Raw genomic sequence first — 13,924 nt, forward strand, 5'->3', positions numbered from 1 at the left:
AGCACCGGCCCGTGTCGTGTCGTGTTTATTGTAGCTCGCCTTACGCCTACCATGCAATTGGTGTCTGTACTGCTGGTCAGTTGGCTCAGCTGTGTGGTATGTATGTAATTTTCCTATCATTTAAAAGTACATCCATTACTTCTAGGTCTGTACCCACCCCCCTTTCCTTGTCGCCTAAGAAGCTGTATAATTTGAATCATTGGCAGGCAAAAATGTTTGCTCTGTTCCTCAGTCACCGCGTTACTTTGTTATCCAATAAACGTTGCCACCGTGTATTTAAACTAATTCAGTTGTCAGTGGGCTTGTGTTTTACCCAGTAATATACCTCCCGAGCCTGTTCGCGTCGCGGTCAGATCTGAGACAGGATAGAAACTCAGCATCTTTTAATGCCTAACACTCCTTACTACTGTAATGACAGCGTACACACTTTCCACTGACTTCCCTTGCAGCTGTGAGTGCTCAGCGCTTCTGAGGTTTCACGCCCAGAAAATGAAGAGCAAAGAGTGTTAAAAGCAGCCAACATAGAGCAGTCACTGCCAGCTCCCCCTACTATTGCATGCACAAAATTACACAACAGGAAGGTTAAGGTTGTAAAGTCAAGCGCTCAAAGGTTAGGAAATGCTGGAATTCAGACCCCTTGATGCAGTCATGTCCAACACCACGCAGTGGAGCCTGGGATCACTTTCAGTGTAGACGGAAGGGCCTTAATGTCAGAGCACAGTCCGTGCAGTGAAAAGACAGTGAGGTTGGAGCACGCTCAAAGAAGACGGAACTTTTGGAGATCGTAACAGTCAACCTCCCCCCCATAGGGACCCAAATGAGAAATAAACAAATCTTCTCGATGGCACAGGCACAAATGGTGGTTTTCAGAGCATTATAACTTGGCCAAATCTGCGTGGATTTTCATAGGGACAACAAGAGTCACCTCCCTGATTCCCAGAGCTGTCTGCCTGCCAAATTTCATGTCCCTGCTCCAAATATGGGGTCCTGGATTGTCCAGGGCTGCAACAGTTTAAGAATTTATTTTAATGTTAGCAAAACAATGTATTATTTCCTCATCATAGCTGAGGTGAGTAGTGTTAGACCAGCCGTAATGAAATATAACACAGCGCTTGTAATGATTACATTTTCATCAAAAGTTCATTGTTTTCAGATTTGTTTTCTTTGTCTCTTTGCTACATTTCACAGCTCAATTTAAAGTGATTGGACCTGACCACCCTGTCATGGCCACTGCAGGTGAGGACATTGTGTTACCCTGTCGCCTCAGCCCCAGGGTAAGTGCTGAGAGCATGGAGGTGAGGTGGTACCGGTCCCAGTTCTACGCACTCGTGCACCTGTATCGCGATGGGGACACTCAGAACGAAAGGCAGATGCCGGAATATCAGGGAAGGACGGAATTTCTGAGAGACGACATTGCGAATGGAAGCGTTGCCTTGCGAATACGCCACGTCAGACCCTCTGATGAAGGACAGTACAGGTGCTTTTTTCGATCAAGTGTTTTTCACGAAGAATCCCTGTTGGAACTGAAAGTAGCAGGTCAGTACCTTGGGCTGGTGTTTCCTTGTGACACAACATTTCCCACCCTCACTTGGGTATTATCACGACACTGTCCTGTAGGCTTCCAGCAGCCCTAAAAAATTGTCTGACATCTTCACCACGTGTCTCTCTGCATTTCAGGTTGTCCCCACCCCCTCCTCACCCCAGACCTCTTTACAGCTAACAGGCTACAACTTCCCAGGTGGCCACGGGTCAAAACATGAGAAACCTGCCGTTGATCTCAGTATTGTTTTGCACTGGGCGGTGTGTGAGGGTGTGTGTGTGAGGGTGTGTGGGTGGGGGGGGTGTGTGTATGTGTGGGGGTGTGGAGAGGGTTTGGGGGGGTGGGAGGCGTGGGGGGATAAGGGTGTGGGGTGTGGGTGTGGGTGTGTGTGTGGGGGGGTGTGTGGGTGTGGGGGGGTGTGGGTGTGTGTGGGGATGTGTGTGTGTGACAATAGTCAGCAGATGCCTAAACTCTTTTTGATCGTCAAGTCGAGTTATTGTCCACAGCAAATCTTCCCAGCACAATGAATTGACCCCCTCCCACTTTCTTCCACCCAGCCTCATTCAATACATCCCATAAAAAAACCATATTGAGAGATGAGATGGGCTTTGCAGCACGCTCCAAAATTCATCAAATTCAGGGTCTGCAAGGCCAAGGAAATGGGGGGTGTTAGAGCTGGCTAAGAAATGAGATTTTGCTCCCAGAAACATTTCTACACAAATTTTAATTGAAATTATCCCTTCAGAGTTTTCCAGTTTTCATTGACCTCCCACACCCTCCCCAGAAAAAATTTCAAACCAAATACTTCAACTAGCTCTTAAGTTAGTTCCTTACTTTAGAGTCCTTCTCAGAGAACATCCTTCCTCAAACACCCAGGCAAAAACATCAGAACTGAAGTGCAAGAGATCTGAAGAGTGATAAGAAGCACGAGCAGAGAGGTGGCCCCTGAATTACACAGAACTCAAACTTCATGGGGCTTATGATCAAACTGAAGGTGATCAGGGAATGAGGGGCATCTCACTGGAAGATATGTTTGAAAAGAAAATTAAGAATGTGGTTAAGTTTTTTGCTGGGCCATGGTTTCCTGGATGATGAGTACTAGGAATTCAGAGGGGAAACCCATTCATTCCTTTTATTAGAGATTTAAGTATTTATATTTTATACTGAATATTCATATAAGTTAGCATTGAGAACTAAAGCAGTTTATCTCACTTTCCTTCAGGTCTGGGCTCTGCTCCTCTCATCTCTGTTGAGGGTTATCAGGATGGAGGGATTCAAATGGTGTGTCGATCAGCTGGGTGGTACCCAGAGCCCGAGGTGCAGTGGAGAGATCCCAGTGGACAGGCTTTAACATCACTGTCAGAAACAAAACCCCGAGGGGCTAACGGCCTGTTTGAGACACAGAGTTCTATCATTATAACAGAGACTTCTAACCAGAGCCTGTCCTGTCATATCAGGAACGCCCTCCTCAACCAAGAAAAGGAGTCGACAGTTTATATAGCAGGTCAGTTACTATCCAAACAACACCCAGCGGTCACCAATAATTAATAAGTACATAAAATAAAAATTGGTTAAATAAATTACGACTGATAAATAATATGAAAGTATTTGCACCAAAGACAGCTACTGTTAAAGGTCTCATGAGTGCTCTTCCTTTTCATCTAATGTTAATGACATTGCAAATGTTAAATGTCAGACACTTCGTCTTCTCTTGTCTGGGGTGAATTAGTAATGTGACACTTTCTTGGGGGTACCCAAGACTGTGAGTCACCATGTTACCGCCTGTCTCAGTGAGAGAGTGCTAAGCTGGGTGTCAGCTCCCTGGCACCACCAGCCTGTCACCCCCCAAACAATCTGCTCAGGGCTCTGCCAGCCCGGACTTTACCTTGCAGGTTAACACTAAGGGCATCCAAGGCCCCGAGCTTCTCTGAAGCATCCCTCTGTAATGTCCAGCCCGTCCACTGGACACTCCCAGTAACTACCAGGTTCACTATTCCCAAGGGAACAGTATACACACAGCTTGATTGGTATACTACTCAGGATCAGGTCCTTTATAACAACAAAAAGAAAAGGAGGACTTGTGGCACCTTAGAGACTAACACATTTATTTGAGAATAAGCTTTCGTGAGCTACAGCTCACTTCATCTGAGGTATAATTATAGTGAAAACAATCATAAGTTTGCCGAAGATTAAGTTTTAAGAGATACTGAGTAAAGATAATGTAAACAGACATGGTTACACATAAAACAAAAGTATAACATGCTTATTAGAGGCTAAACTTAACTTGAAGAGACTAAAATCCTTGTCTAAAGTAGTTTCTCACCTAAAACAGTCTTTTCCAGCATCATCAACCCACATGACTAGGACCCACCATTCATGGATGCAAAAAGTGCTGTGAGGAATAACAAAATGACTTACTTACTTACTCTTAGACCCCAGAATCTATCATTTTTGTCCTCAGAGTCTGTATGACTCCCCTGGTTCCTGGGTGCTGGCTGCAAGGCTTCTTTAAATATTCCTGTTTCCCCATATTCAGCCAAGGCTCCCATGACTTACAATGCTGAATTTACATCTTATCTCCTGTCTGGAAGAAACCTGTCTGTCTGCTCTGCCTGGGACACAGTTTCTAAATCATATTTTCAGTACATACACACACCTTCTTAAGTATCATCTGTACATACATCTCACAATGATTAGGAAGAGCAGTATGACAAAATCTTTTATTAGGTCCCTGTCAAGGCTAAAATTCCCCACTCTGGCACTTCCAGTGCAGAAGGTGGGGGCCCACACGAATGACCCCCTGAGCTTATATTTTACCAGCTTAGGTTTAAACTCCTCCAAGGCACAGAGTCCTCTGCCTTGGACAGGTATTGCTCCCACCACCAAGTGATTTACACCAAATATTCAGGGAAGGGTCACTTGGAATCCCTATCCCCCCAAGTCCTTTCACCTCCTTTCCTGGGGAGGCTTGAGAATAAAATACCAACCAGCTGCCTTAGCAATGTGAGCACAGACAAACCCTTTGTCTAAGGACTTTGGAATCAAAGTGTTCTTTTTTTAAAAAAGGTAAATTTTATTATAAGAACAAAATAGAGAACCACATCTGAAAACTCAGGCTGTTAGGGATTAAACACCAAAAATAACGTTCTTGGGGTCCAGCTTAAAGGTTACAAGCAAACCAAACAAACACACCGGGGGTTAGCACAGGGGAACCCACAAGCCAAAACAAACAAAAAGATCCCTGACCATAATTTCTAACATTCTCTAATCTACTGACATGTCTGGGGTTCCAATGAGGCGTGTCTCAGTCTGATGCTGAGGATTTCTCATACCTGGCCCGAGGTTCTGACGGCATATTTTCTGTCTGGTTTCTCTCCGCCACCCAGAGAACAAAGACCCTGCACCCAGCAGATTTCCCCAGTTTGAAAGGGTTCAGCCTCCCTGTTGGTTCCCCCGCTCAGGTGCCAGCCCACTGTAAGTTTACCTTTGCATAGCATTGAGACCTTTTAACCCTTCACAGGGAAAGCAAGCAGAGACCAGCTACTAAGAAGGATTTTATAACTAACTGACTGGGCTGGCATACATAAAGGTTACCTCCTTTCCCCCTGTATTCATGACAGCCCCTTACACCATTTTCTTGACGGATAAATACCGTGAAAGTGGTGTGTGGGGTGTAGTGAGTTTCTCAGGACTGTCAGGTTTCAGAGTAGCAGCCGTGTTAGTCTGTATCCGCAAAAAAACCAAACCACCAGGGGTACTTGTGGCACCTCAGAGACTCACAAATTCATTAGAGCGTAAGCTTTCGTGGGCTACAGCTCACTTCATCATCATGGGCTACAGCCCACTTCATCGAGTGCATTCAATGCTGTAGCTCACGAAAGCTTATGCTCTAATGAATTTGTGAGTCTCTAAGGTGCCACAAGTCCTCCTGGGTTTTTTTTCAGGACTGTCAGCAGTTGCTGACCCAGAGAAGTGAATCCTTTGCCAGAGGGCACCAATGGATTGCTGTGTCACAGCTGGTTTTACAGATTCAGAGATGATGACGATTATCACAGCTATAGCACCAGGGAGCCCTCGTCATGTGCCAGATGCTGTACAAACACAGAACAAGAAGAAAGTCCCTGCCCCAGGGGCCTTACAGCCAGTGGTGGATTAACACACAGGCCCATGGGCCCTGGCCAATTTGGGGCCCTCACAGGAGTGCCAGAATCTGTGCAGAGGGGAGGATGGGGGATTCGAGTGCCAGAACAGGGTAACTCCTGCTCCCCGTCTTCCCCCCAGGAGCCTGCCACTGCTCCTGCTCTTCTCCCTGGGGCTCTGCCCTCTGGCCTGGCTGGAAGCTTAGCCAGGCCATGGTGAGGACTGCTTGGGGAGCCCGGGCCACTGTGAGTAGCCCTGGACCCTCCACCTGCCCTGGGAGAGGGGCTGGGGTGCCTGAGAGCAGCTCCTGGCCCGTGTCCCTGCCCCCCAGGGCAGGTGGTGGGGCTGCTCACAGTGGCCCGGGCTCCCTGGGTGGCTCTTACCATGGCCCGGCTCTGGCTTCCAGCCTCGCCAGGGGGGAGGGCCTTGGGGGAACAGGAGGAGCAGGGGGCAGGGCCCCATGACAATGAAGTGCTAAGGCTCATCTCAGCCCCCTTTCCGGGAAGAGGCTGGTACAGCTAGAAGGGGCTGCGCTTCACAGCATGGGATCATCTCCCCCACCATGAAGCATAGCCCCCGCCACTGCTACTCCATGCCTGCCCAAGGCTATTAAGCCCGTGTTAAAAAGTAGGGGGCCATAGCCCCACTGGGTCCCCCTGTTCTGGTGCCCCTGTGCCCCTGGGCATAGGGGATTCAAATGTTCTTTGTGTCCAGGGCCCCAGTAAATCTTAATGGGCCTCTCCTTAGACAACGGATGGCTATAGACAGGCATGGGAGTATGAATAAACAATGAGACAATGATAGGGTGTTGTCTCAGCACACTAGCAGTCTACCCATTGCCAAGTTCTGTGATCATCTAGTCCAGGGGTTCTCAAGCTGGGGGTTGAGACCCCTCAGGGGGTGGAAAGGTTATTGCATGGGGGGTTGCAAGCAGGCAGCCTCCACCCCAAAGCCCGCTGTGCCTCCAGCATTTATAATGGTGTTAAATATATTAAAAAGTGTTTTTAATGTATAAGGGGGGTCGCACTCAGAGGCTTTGCTATGTGAAAGGCGTCACCAGTACAAAAGTCTGAGAACCCCGATCGAGTCTGACTCCCGCGTAACACAGGCCACAGGATTTCCCTGACTTAATTCCTGTTGGAACTAGAGCATATCTTGTATGGGGGTGGGGGGGAAGCCATCCAATCTTGATTTCCAGTGATACAGAATCCACCCCCCACCCTTGGTAAATTGTGCCAATGGTTAATAATCCCTGCTGTTAAAAATGTGGGCCTCATTTCTAGTCTGAATTTGTCTACTTTCAACTTCCAGCCATTGCATCTTGTTCGCTGAATGAGATGCACAGAAATCTGCAGCCTCTGCAGCTAGTGCAGAGTGAATTGGTCACATATCCATACGTTGTCTGTGTCTGGATGGTGAGGAACCTGACCTACACTGGCAGAGTGACTGGCAGTGATAGAGTAGGTCTCCAGCCTATACACAGAGGGCGGAAGGGACAAAAAGAAACACAAGTTATGTCCATGGATCATAACTCTATTGACAGTGACAGACGTTGCAAGGAATTTCTGCCTGCAACGGATAAGGAAACACGCTGGGCACACCACATGGATCTCCCCCCTGTTATAATGCAAATTCCTGTTCACAGCGACATGCTCACCCCGCGAAGAGGTAACACACTGCACACCGAACCTGGGCACGTATTCCAACCCTCAACATTTGCTCATGTTGCTAAGACTGTAATTAAGGTTGGATCCTTTATACAAACTAAAGAGGTTGACTGGGTCCAGGAAGTCAATGGGGTTACACTTACATGCTATTCAGTGCCGCACTGCTTAATACCTGGCAGGACCAAGCCCGAAGTGAAAAGCTGAACCGAACTTTAATACACTTTTTGAAGTTACCTGTAGACCTGGGGTGCATTTTTTGTCCGAAACTTTTTTCCAAGCAAAAATACAGATTCAAAAAAAAAAAAAAATCATGTCGGTTTCACTCAACTGTTCGACAAAACACCCCCCAAAAGACAAGATGTTGTTTTGACATTTTTGAAACATTTGATTTTTCAAGTTGAAATGACTTTCCTTTTCGAATTGCCTCCAATTTTATTCTTAAAAAGGGCAAAAATTTAAAGAAAAACATTCAAAATTAAAATGAGTTTTTACTTTTTGGTTCATCAGAATTTCTGTAAATCGTTTTCAGATTGACCCAAAATGATTTTTTCCCCCAGAACTGAGAGCAAACTGAAAAGTCTGTCACTTGTACAGGTCTAGTTATATGTGTTAACTTTAATGTTCTCAACTTCATTGACTTTAAGTTTAAAAAGTTGTGGGGGGGTTTTGGTGAATTTGATAAGCCCAATACCAGTTCTCTTCCTATGTGTATTAATTAAACCAATCCTTTAATGGAGAAATGAAAGGAGCTGCAGCTCCCCTTCCTATACTCTCTTCGAAGGTGGAACCTGGGTTTGGCTGATGGATACAGAAATAGCTCCTATTCCATTCATTTCTTTGCTGTCTTTAGTATTTTTTTAAACGAATACATGTGTGTGTGTGTTATGTGTTTCACATTCTTACAATCACCATTGCACTCTGATCACTAACTTGTACATGGTCTAAGTTTAGCTATTATTTCAGTTAGTGCTGATTTTTTTTTTCTCCACAAGCAGGGATTATTTCTAAAGTATATTGAGAAATAGACAAATACATTCCCCCCGCACCCTTCACTTCTGCTTTGTGACACTTTCATATTCCCCTCCCCCACTCTTTCTTCTAGATGGTTTCCACATTAGAAATATGGGATCCTCACTTCCCTTTGTTTGATGTACTTTCTTCCCTCCCTACTCTGTTGAAATTATGTAGCTGAAACAATGTTTAAAATCGGATTCTGGTATTTTCTGTTGCTCAGACAAGAGTATTTACACCCTTATCTCATAAATCTTGCTGGGATGTATTTTTCTGAGATACAAGTATTTTATTTTCCAAACTGCCGCATCTCTCTGGGGTTTTGTTTTTCAGAACCTTTTTTTCCAAGGGTGTCTCCCTGGATGGTGGCTCTGTACGTGTTCCTGGTTATCTCCTTTGCTTTGTTAGGCGTTGCTGCTTTTCTCTTCACATTAAGAGGTAAAGGCCTAAAGAGGCGAATACAATGTGATAAGTGGAAAAAAAAGATTTCCTCTGTAGAAAAGATACTGGTAAATGGACAAGACAGGAATGACTAGGACAGAACAGCATAGAAAGGATGAAAGAGACAGGCACGGAAAGTGCAGTAGGTGAGGAAAGGAGAGGGGAAAATAATAATGATGTAGGACCAGGCTCAGCTGAATAGGGATGTGATTACACACATGATTAAGCATGTGCTGAAGGGTTTTGCAGAATCAGGGCTATAACCATGGTGCAGCATTATGCTTTTAATATGAACATGTGGTTATCCTGATAAACCCAGTGTGAGCAGTTATGCATGTGCGACCACATTAGCTGTGCATGGAAATTGGTTAGTTAATTGTGCCACTAATTTCATAGAATCATAGAATCATAGAATATCAGGGTTGGAAGGGACCCCAGAAGGTCATCTAGTCCAACCCCCTGCTCGAAGCAGGACCAATTCCCAGTTAAATCATCCCAGCCAGGGCTTTGTCAAGCCTGACCTTAAAAACCTCTAAGGAAGGAGATTCTACCACCTCCCTAGGTAACGCATTCCAGTGTTTCACCACCCTCTTAGTGAAAAAGTTTTTCCTAATATCCAATCTAAACCTCCCCCATTGCAACTTGAGACCATTACTCCTCGTTCTGTCATCTGCTACCATTGAGAACAGTCTAGAGCCATCCTCTTTGGAACCCCCTTTCAGGTAGTTGAAAGCAGCTATCAAATCCCCCCTCATTCTTCTCTTCTGCAGACTAAACAATGCCAGCTCCCTCAGCCTCTCTTCATAAGTCATGTGCTCTAGACCCCTAATCATTTTTGTTGCCCTTCGCTGGACTCTCTCCAATTTATCCACATTCTTCTTGTAGTGTGGGGCCCAAAACTGGACACAGTACTCCAGATGAGGCCTCACCAGTGTCGAATAGAGGGGAACGATCACATCCCTCGATCTGCTCGCTATGCCCCTACTTATACATCCCAAAATGCCATTGGCCTTCTTGGCAACAAGGGCACACTGTTGACTCATATCCAGCTTCTCGTCCACTGTCACCCCTAGGTCCTTTTCCGCAGAACTGCTGCCTAGCCATTCGGTCCCTAGTCTGTAGCGGTGCATTGGATTCTTCCATCCTAAGTGCAGGACCCTGCACTTATCCTTATTGAACCTCATCAGATTTCTTTTGGCCCAATCCTCCAATTTGTCTAGGTCCTTCTGTATCCTATCCCTCCCCTCCAGCGTATCTACCACTCCTCCCAGTTTAGTATCATCTGCAAATTTGCTGAGAGTGCAATCCACACCATCCTCCAGATCATTTATGAAGATATTGAACAAAACCGGCCCCAGGACCGACCCCTGGGGCACTCCACTTGACACCGGCTGCCAACTAGACATGGAGCCATTGATCACTACCCGTTGAGCCCGACAATCTAGCCAGCTTTCTACCCACCTTATAGTGCATTCATCTAGCCCATACTTCCTTAACTTGCTGACAAGAATACTGTGGGAGACCGTGTCAAAAGCTTTGCTAAAGTCAAGAAACAATACATCCACTGCTTTCCCTTCATCCACAGAACCAGTAATCTCATCATAAAAGGCGATTAGATTAGTCAGGCATGACCTTCCCTTGGTGAATCCATGCTGACTGTTCCTGATCACTTTACTCTCATGTAAGTGCTTCAGGATTGATTCTTTGAGGACCTGCTCCATGATTTTTCCAGGGACTGAGGTGAGGCTAACTGGCCTGTAGTTCCCAGGATCCTCCTTCTTCCCTTTTTTAAAGATTGGCACTACATTAGCCTTTTTCCAGTCATCCGGGACTTCCCCCGTTCGCCATGAGTTTTCAAAGATAATGGCCAAGGGCTCTGCAATCACAGCCACCAATTCCTTCAGCACTCTCGGATGTAACTCGTCCGGCCCCATGGACTTGTGCACGTCCAGCTTTTCTAAATAGTCCCTAACCACCTCTATCTCCACAGAGGGCTGGCCATCTCTTCCCCATTCTGTGATGCCCAGCGCAGCAGTCTGGGAGCTGACCTTGTTAGTGAAAACAGAGGCAAAAAAAGCATTGAGTACATTAGCTTTTTCCACATCCTCTGTCACTAGGTTGCCTCCCTCATTCAGTAAGGGGCCCACACTTTCCTTGGCTTTCTTCTTGTTGCCAACATACCTGAAGAAACCCTTCTTGTTACTCTTGACATCTCTTGCTAGCTGCAGCTCCAGGTGCGATTTGGCCCTCCTTATATCTTTCCTACATGCCCGAGCAATATTTTTATACTCTTCCCTGGTCATATGTCCAACCTTCCACTTCTTGTAAGCTTCTTTTTTATGTTTAAGATCCGCTAGGATTTCACCATTAAGCCAAGCTGGTCACTTGCCATGTTTACTATTCTTTCGACTCATCGGGATGGTTTGTCCCTGTAACCTCAACAGGGATTCCTTGAAATACAGCCAGCTCTCCTGGACTCCCTTCCCCTTCATGTTAGTCCCCCAGGGGATCCTGGCCATCTGTTCCCTGAGGGAGTCGAAGTCTGCTTTCCTGAAGTCCAGGGTCCGTATCCTGCTGCTTACCTTTCTTCCCTGCGTCAGGATCCTGAACTCAACCAACTCATGGTCACTGCCTCCCAGATTCCCATCCACTTTTGCTTCCCCCACTAATTCTACCCGGTTTGTGAGCAGCAGGTCAAGAAAAGCGCCCCCCCTAGTTGGCTCCCCTAGCACTTGCGCCAGGAAATTGTCCCCTACGCTTTCCAAAAACTTCCTGGATTGTCTATGCACCGCTGTATTGCTCTCCCAGCAGATATCAGGAAAATTAAAGTCACCCATGAGAATCAGGGCATGCGATCTAGTAGCTTCCGTGAGTTGCCGGAAGAAAGCCTCATCCACCTCATCCCCCTGGTCCGGTGGTCTATAGCAGACTCCCACCACTACATCACTCTTGTTGCACACACTTCTAAACTTAATCCAGAGACACGCAGGTTTTACCACAGTTTCGTACCGAAACTGTATCGTATCGTATTTATTTGAGGTCTGGCCCTAATAATGACATGTTATCCAAATAGCAATCTTCATTTGTTAGCCCAAATCCTCCTCCTTCCCCTCCAAAGAGAGCCTCTAGTACCATTTGTTCACCTTTCCATACCCCTCTCCCAGTTCCTGGCTGGCTCTAATGAGACCTGATGCTTCACCGTTTACTTAACATAGAGCCCTGCATAGATCCGTGTTCCTGGTGATTTACAGAATTCAGGACAGATTGTAACTCTGTAATTTGCTCTGACAAAGGGTGCTGCCCCAGAAACAGACTGGAGAACACTGTAATTCCTCCCAGTCTCCCTCTTGCTCTGCTGAGGCACTAAGGCCTGGATCCACAAATAGACTGAAGTGTTAAAATGCTGAGCATCACAATGGCTAATGTTCTGGCACCCAGAAAATCACTTGCACAGCACTGTGATCCACAAACCTCGAGTTAGGCTCCCTAGTCAATGACTGGGGGGAGAGAGGCACCTAAGAATGGGAGCCACAAAAGCCAGAACGCCAGGCAGGGAGCCACCTAAACTAGCCAGTGGCAGATGCCAAGGAGAGGGGTGTGGTCTGAGTCCTGCCCCATCTCTGAGTTTGGCACCTCAATTTGGGCTGGAGAGAGGTGTCTCTCTATGAACCCCTCTCCTGCATTGAGCCATTTCTTGCAAATACAATGGCAGAGTAGACCCAATGCCACACAAAATGGCCAGGGGGACGAGGGGCTTTCAAGCACATAAGTCTCATTGTGGATTTGGGTCTGAGTGATCACTGAACACCTCACTAACGGGGTTGCCAGTTCTCTCAATTTTAGTGCAAGTCTCTCGCTCATTTCTCCCACTCAAAGCTGCAGCAACTGGAAAAATTTGTTTGTGAGAGAATCTCAACTTTCTTTAAAAAAAAAAAAGTCTAATACCAACAGTTATGGTTGAGGAGAAAAGGTCAAAGCCATAGAATGATAAAAATGTAAGACTGGAAGGGTCTTTGAGACGTCACCTACTTCATCCCCACACTCTGTGGTAGGACTAAATAAGAGCATCCCTGACGTGTTTGTCTAACCGGTTTTTAAAAACCTCCAGTGATGGGGGTTCTGCAGCCTCCCAGATGAACGTGGTTACGAGCAGCTCAAACCCCAGTAGACAAGTAAGAACACAACGTTTATTTAAATCTCACTTTTTAATCTAATCTCATGAGTAGAGGCCTGAGTCAGGCTATTTGAAAACTTGGCGTTGGTAATGCTGATACACCAGGTGTGTGATGTGTTATACGCAAGGGCTATTTGATGATTAAATACCTACTTTTGTGAAAAATATCTTAATAGAAAACAAAATATTTGAAGAAGTATTCATTGAACGTTCTACAACAACAATATTGTGTGGGGGCGGATACCAAGCATGAGACAGTTCATGACAAAAGACAACTTGAGAAAGTTATAAGTAGGGTTTGTGTATAGATACACGCTTCAACCCTGATTTCTGCATCAGTAAACTGGTGTAATGCAAAGATACGAAGGGGAAACTGAACGCTTTCGGAGTTGAAGAGGTATTAAACAGATGGAGAACTGCTGACAAGATGCAGTTATTATGAAAGAAACACTAAGGGTCAGATATTTGGAAGTATTTAGGTGCCTGAATCCCATGAAAATCAATGGAGTTTGGCATCTAAATACCTTTAAATATCTGGCTCTAAATGCACGTCATTGTTAGAGAGCTTATTCCTTCACTCTCCCACTTCCCTGGTCCTTCTCGCATGAACAGAGAGCAACAATACCCGAAGTCCGAAGGTGCAAACAATTCAGTGTTTATTGGGGTGAACTTCCAGCAAGCTTAAATACAAGTTCCTTTTTCCTTCTTTTCGAATCCCAACTTACTTCCTGTTTGCCCCTAATTTATATAGTAATATTCTTAGCTATACCTTAACCAATCATTCTACTGAAATTTAACTAACCAATCCTAACATATTGTAACATGATTAGGTAACCAATTATATCCCACCACCTTAATTAGTTTACACCCAGCAAAATTAATTATACAGCAGACAGAAGCAATCACAGAACCAGACAGAGATTATACAGACAAACAATAGCAAAGTGGGAA

The 13,924-nt window shown here is 45.7% G+C and overlaps 1 pseudogene; it reads left to right on the plus strand.

Annotated features, from left to right (window-relative positions):
• The window catches only part of LOC141996210 (butyrophilin subfamily 1 member A1-like), a 660,168-nt pseudogene that overhangs the window by 621,663 nt on the left and 24,581 nt on the right, over positions 1-13,924 (plus strand).

This window comes from Natator depressus, chromosome 11 (assembly GCF_965152275.1).
Source record: "Natator depressus isolate rNatDep1 chromosome 11, rNatDep2.hap1, whole genome shotgun sequence".
NCBI classification, from domain to species: Eukaryota; Metazoa; Chordata; order Testudines; family Cheloniidae; genus Natator; species Natator depressus.